Genomic DNA, 7,026 nt, shown 5'->3' on the forward strand with positions numbered 1-7,026 from the left:
GCAGTACAGCAGCTAAAGGTTTGAGCTCTCCATCCTGTATTTGCTACCTCAAACCTTGTTATTGCATTGCATACTGACTGTTGTAAATCTTAGATACTGCAGTGATGGCAAATTGATCTTACAAGGGTACCCTTTGCAAAGTTGAGCCGGTGTTTTAACACACCTAACAGTGCCTGCCAGTACATTATGTTTTCTTAATGGGACCAGACACATTTTAGCATGTCTTGTTGTTCATTCCGAGGAGGTATATCTTCTGCACCAGAGTTAACTTTGGTACGAGAGAGACATTTCCAGGGAGGGAAGATCCCAGGAGTTTCCAAACATTTTTAACTCCTTGAAAACATTATATGACTTATCATTTACTCATAGGGAGAGAGAGACATTATTTGTTTAAAGCTTATACTGTTCATGAACAGCGAATCATTTTCCACCATACTTTTCTACCACATGCTCACTTTTTATTTGCACCAGCTCCCAAAATATATTCAAACTATATGAGCAATTAAACTAAATTAAGTTAAAAGGAAACAATACACAATAAAAAAACAAAAAAAAAAGTCAGAGTTTAATTATAACTGCTCCTGAATAGTCCTTCATTGGCGCTCGAATCTATTATGTCTGTATAAAATAAAAGCCTAGTTAATGTAGTGAGATGAGAGGCTTCATATCACTGTACACTCGCACTGTTTACTGAATTCACTCCTTTATGCAGGTGTCTATTGTTTTTCTATCAAATGTAAAAATGTTATTTGTGAAAAAATCTCCAAATTCTGTAACCTCATTGACTACCCTTTCGCCTTAAATGTTATGTACAGTGTATTAGTCACAATCCATTGCATTCATGTCAGATACACTTCATATACTACTTTGCTTATGTGTGTCATATATATATATATATATATATGTATATATATGTATATATGACACACACATGTATGTATGTATTTATGTGATCTCAAACAGTCAGGCTGCTTTTGTAAAGTCACTTTTTCCCCCCCAAAGCATTTTGCATAGGTTGAGTAAATCTATAAGAATATATGAATGTATGTGTATTTTTCTTATACATGATCCATTAAAGGAAAAGAATGATCATTAACTGGGCGCTGCTGTTCATGTTTTATATGTAGATATTTGTAAGAATCTTTCCCTAACAAAGGCTATGTATATCTTGTATTTATAAATGTATCAAGATTCATGACAGAAAATATACTGATTTTATATAAATAATTATCTGTACCTGAAATGTTTTTTTTCTTAATATATATATATATATATATAAAGAAAATATATATTTTGAAATGTTAAACCCTCAACAGTGATAACTTGAATTTTGTAATACGCCTTTGGTTTTTATGTTAACAAACTTCATAAACACACAATAAATAAGCAAAAGTATATTCAAGTGTAAAATTCAAGCGTGGTTAGTGTATAAATGTTTCCTACAACTTAAAATCAGTTTTCAGACTAGACAAATTGAATTGCGTGTTTTCCATGGCAGGGTTATTCGTTGTTGTTGTTGTTGTTGTTGTGTTTTGGTTTTTTTTGTGTTTTTTTTGACCACATCAGATTCTGCCTTTCACATTGATCATGCCAATAATTACGTTGCATGTTGAAACAATGCTTGAGACCATGGTTGTAACTTAACCACACTGCAGATTTTATGTGACTCTTTTATTAGCACAAGTTGTACAGTTGGAAGTATTTGACATTGAAGGACCATGGTTTGGAAAAGTTTCAGATGTTTTCTTCATGAGCACTCTTGTTTCTAAGGTACAACCAAGGATTAATCTAAGCAGTTTCTAGTTGAAACAAACTATTTTTTCTTATACTGAATTGTATGCATCTGCTCTGCTATCTGCCTTGTGGGCATCATAATTTGAGATGTTCTCAATTTTCTAGCATATGACGACCTGTCCACAACTGTGAATGGCGCTTGATTTCCTTAAAATGTTGTCAACAGCAGTAATAATATAAATCTCCTCTTGGTCAAACATTAAAAATACACGCTTGAATGTATTTCGCAAAGTGAAGAAGTACAGAAAAATGCCTTTCCTCTGTACAGTGGCGACTCTAGAAACAATATATAGGGGGGCACATAAGTTACCACAGTCAAAACTGGGGGGGCATTAATTTCCACCATTAAATCATACCACTGAAAACACACACACACACACAGATATATAGATATATAGATATAGGTAGATCTAAATATATATAGCCAAAAGTAATGTTCTATGGAATGATACTTTTGTTACTGGACTAACATAAGACTATCATTCAACATGGGAAGCCTGAAGCCACAATTTAGTGCGACTAATCCTTGAAATAAATATTATAGAGTAAATAACACAATACCTTAACTTTTCCACTAAATGATTTCAGGGCCCTGAAGTCACTACAAATACAGGGGGGGGGGTTAATCTCTGGATAAGTAAAAATGAACTAGTTCCTACTGTACATTAAGTGCCAGGAACAAACGCCAGGACAGTCTCTGCCACACCAAAAAACTGTGGCAAAAGTTACTCATTCACACAATTCAATCTACCCCCTCTCCCTCTATTATAACTTTTTAACCCCTCTCCCTCCCCTTTCACTACTCACTATTTACCTTCTCCCCCCTTTGTAGTTCACTCACCTTTAAGTCCTGTGGCGGCAGCAAGAGGCTTCTGTCTTCATGCTCTGCCGTGGCACTCGGCATATGATGTCATATTCCGGCGCTCAGCATGAAATGCCGGCACCGCAACCGAGGTAGAGGCCTCGCATCAAAAAAAATATATATATATATAAAAAAAAGAGCGCTTTCAATGAGGCTGCCCGGTATTTAAAATCCCATTGCCGGACTGTCCCCGGCAATCCGGACATACAGTGTCCTTTTGGTGGTTCCACATTCGACAGGGGGGCAAGAATTAACCTAGGGGGCAATTGCCGTCATGTAGCTACGCCACTACCTCGGTAGCATCACTCACTACAAAGTTTAAAACAGCCTCTGGAACTAACATCATTATAAGCACTGTGTGTCAGGAGCTTCATAAAATGGATTTATATGGCTAAGCAGCTGCACACAAGCCAATGATCACCAAGCACAATGCCGAGCGTTGGCTGGAGTGGTGTGAAGTGTAGCACCAGAGGACTCTGTAAAAGTGGAAATGAGTCATACTTCACTATCTGGGAATCTTATCCATGAATATCGGTTTGGGCATGCCAGGAGAACTCTACCTACTGAAATGCATAGTGCCTATAGTCAATTTAATAAGATATGCAGATTGAAGTAAATGACACAAAACCTTAACTTTTCCTCTTGCTGATTTCTGGGCCTAGAAAGTTTTGTCCTTTGAAGTGACTACCTTTAAAAATAAAATATTAAAAATAACCACATAATAAAAGTCAGTAACACACCAAAATTGTACAAAAAAATTCAATAACAATGTTTATATATAAATAATTGTTTACAGCAATCATGCTGAAACCTGGCTAGCTGCCCCCCTTGTGTATTGATGCTGTCAGCAGTATGGGGTCTGCACATCACTTACACATCCATGCTATCACACAAACACACAGACACTCATTCATAGTCTCATTCATTTACAGATTCATTCCCTCAATCACGTATGCTCATTCATGCACCCTCCCTCACCCCCTTACCGGCACTGCAGCTCTTTCGGTGTCGCTCGCAGACCTCCGCAGGGGCCGCTGCTTCCCTCTGCGTTGTTTGCGTTCTGTGGGATCAACTTCTCTTGTACCACACAGGAAGCAGGAATGGAGCAGAGTCATGTGATGTGACGTAAATTCACGTGACTGCTGGGTTCTGTTTCACCTGTGCGGTACAAAAGACACTGCTCGCATAGTGTGTCTGAGCAACCCACAGGTAAGCAGCAGGGCCTTGCGATCCTCCAATCCCGGTTGTCCTGGCTGCAGATCTCACGCGGGCCACACCTCGAGGTCCGGCGGGGCGCATTTGGCCCACGGGCCGCATGTTGGACTTGGGTTATGCGCCTTAGTTCCAGTATTGTTAATGCTACAGAATGCAAGGACAGCTGATAATTGAATGCTTCAAACTTTGTGGCACCAGTTTGGGGAAGGCACTTTTCTGTTTCACCATGAATGTGCCCCTGTGCATAAAGACAAGGTCCATAAAGACATGGTTTGACTGGTCTGATGTGGAGGAACTCAAGTTTGAACAGAGCCCACCACCTTAACCTCATTGAACATCTTTGGGATGAATGGGACCGCTGATTGTGAGCCTGACATTCTCAATATCACTGTCTCACCTCACAAATGCTCTCTTGGTTGAATTGGCACAAATTCCCACAGACACAATCAAATCTTTTGGAAACTCTATATTAATGGCTATGGTTTTGGAATGGAATGTCCAACATGCTCATATAGGTGTGATGGTCAGGTGGCGAAATCATTTTGGTCATATACTGTATTTAGGATACAGTAACTCTAAGCCTTGCATTTTTTTAACCAGCAGTCATGCAGCTAGCTTCCAATCTTACTGATAGCAACATGTTAATACAAAATGTGCTTCTAACTGAGGGTTGGGATCACTGACCAAATCCCAGCAACGGAGTCTGCCTCTGCAAATAATACCCCTGCTGCAGGAGAGCAGCCTCATGCACCTAGAGGGCAAATACATAACTTTTAGTGCACTATTTATGTTGTCTTATGCTGCATTTTGGGGACTACGAGTAAAAAATTTAAAGTTGAAAGCAATATCTAGTATGAGGGTATGGCACCTTCTACACGTAGGAATTCTTCTCCATATTGGGACTTCGCTGGCTGGACCAGGACGTCACCATTTGCAGCAGAGGGACGCTTTGTAGATTTCGGCCCTCGTTTTTGCACATGCTGTGCCTTTTGTATGTAAGTGCAATACACTAAGTCCCTTTATGAGTTTATGGATATTGCACCATTGGTTTTATTTATATTTTAGATAATAAAGAGGATTTTCTACTTATGATTGATTGACTCCTATGTATATGCTACACTGTAGAAGACGTTTTTTACCAATTGGACTGAAATTAATGTCCACTAAAAGGCCTGATTATTATACATGTTTGTGAGTGGAATTCATTCTATATACACCACATATTGCTCTATACTATATTACACTATCTTTCTTTTGTTTTATTATTTCCCTTATGTATTTGCGCCCCATGTGGAGAACTATGGTTTAAAGTGGTACCCGAGGAGTACTTTTGGGAGCAGCAGTGCAGTAGGGGAGTAATATTATATTTTGTATCTATTTGGACATTTATATTCACTTTGTGTTTTTTTTTTGTAGTTGTTAGTATGAGGGTTATACTGCATTTTGTTTGTAGCACTTCTGATATCTTCTGCTATACTTAGTGAATTAAATACACTTTTCCATTAGAATTTTATTCTTATAATTAGAATTATTATTCTTTCTCTGGTTTAGCTTTCTTAATCCCATTTTTATTGACAGACATACGATGTGAGCAGACCTCTCTGTGAGTCATGATCAATAAAAAACTATTCCTAAATATTGCCATTTTTAATTTTAATATTTTTGTGTGTCTCCTACTTGCCTGCTTATCTTTATTTAAAGCAGAGGGGAGCTCCCTAGCAATTTAGTGGAAAGATGCCGATCAATGTCGCTTAGACCAGCAAAGGCTGCTCCCTTGTGGTCTCCTGTAGTCTGCTACAATGAGTGCCAAATATAACGTCATATCTTGGGGCTGTTATTCAGAACAGTGAGTCAGAGTAACTTGCCGAGAGGGCCGGACTGGCCTACTTGGGGCCACACTGCGGCTTGTGCGTGGGGTGGACTGCACCGAGGCGCCACAAGGGCTGATTTTGAGGCGCCCGCTACCTCATGAACAGGACGGGTAGGCCAAACATTAAGGGAATATGAGGTTTATCACTTCAGACTTCGGCACTCCCTAGCACTATGCGCCGGCAATTGATTCCAAGCCCTGGGATATGACATCATATGCCGGCACTCAGCATCATTTTTTACACTGCCAGGGTGAATCAAAGCAGAGATCTGAAGTGACTGATCTTGTGCTCCCACTACTGAATGGAAGGAGGGGAGAGGAAAAGCAGAATGGTAAGAAATGGGGAGAAAGGTGGGTAAGAGATGTAGAGAAAGGGGGGTAGGTGTCATGGTCAGGACTACTTGCCAAGCCATGACTGTGTGCAGGGCGTGGGCATGAAAGGGTTAATAGCACCAGGCCTCTGGATTTACTAACTTCACCCCTTAACAAGGCATAAATTATACCAAATTAACCCCAAATGCTGCCTGTATGCTGCCAGGTAGTCTGCCACCACTCATGATTTTGATGCTGGTTTATCAAAGACAGGGTTGGATTATTAATATTTTAATAACAAAAAGACAAATGTTACACAGTGCCGCAATTACAAAAACAAGACTTACAAAATAGAAACAAAACAATCAAACAGTTCTTAAAAACAATTGGACTTAAACACTGGACCCTCACTCACAAGTTTCATCAATAAGCAGGCCTGTGCAAACTCTTTAAGTCCAGATGGTTTCTTACCATGTTCTTTGAGGTCCCTGTATTGCCCCTAAATCAGACTCTTTTGCAAAGAAAACACCCCTCTGGTCATATGACCAATTATATGCCACCTTTTCCAAGAATTATTACCCATCTTTGATCTGCCAATAAGTTATGGTGGGATAAAGGTGATGGAAAACCCCTCCACTTAAGCTAGGAATGGAATTCCTATAACTCAGGATCCTTATCAGTTAGTCCATGAATCACCACAGGGGTCCTTGGAAGATGACACTTCTTGCCAGAATGGATACAGAGGGCATGAACAAAAACTCATTTAAATCCACATCAGATTAACTCATTGAATGCTTACACAAAGAAAAGAACCATGCATCCACTATATCCTATGAGTTAATCATGACAGTAGGGGATAGGGGATAGTGAGAAATGTTGCAGACCAACAGACTCAAAGGCTGGGGACAGGGAAGTAAATGGATTAACACACACACATACAAAAATATGTTTGGGAGGGTATGAAGGGGAAAAA

The sequence above is a fragment of the Sceloporus occidentalis genome, unplaced genomic scaffold (assembly GCF_023333645.1).
Source record: "Sceloporus occidentalis isolate IW3139 unplaced genomic scaffold, rSceOcc1.0.p SCAF_24, whole genome shotgun sequence".
Lineage (NCBI taxonomy): Eukaryota > Metazoa > Chordata > Lepidosauria > Squamata > Phrynosomatidae > Sceloporus > Sceloporus occidentalis.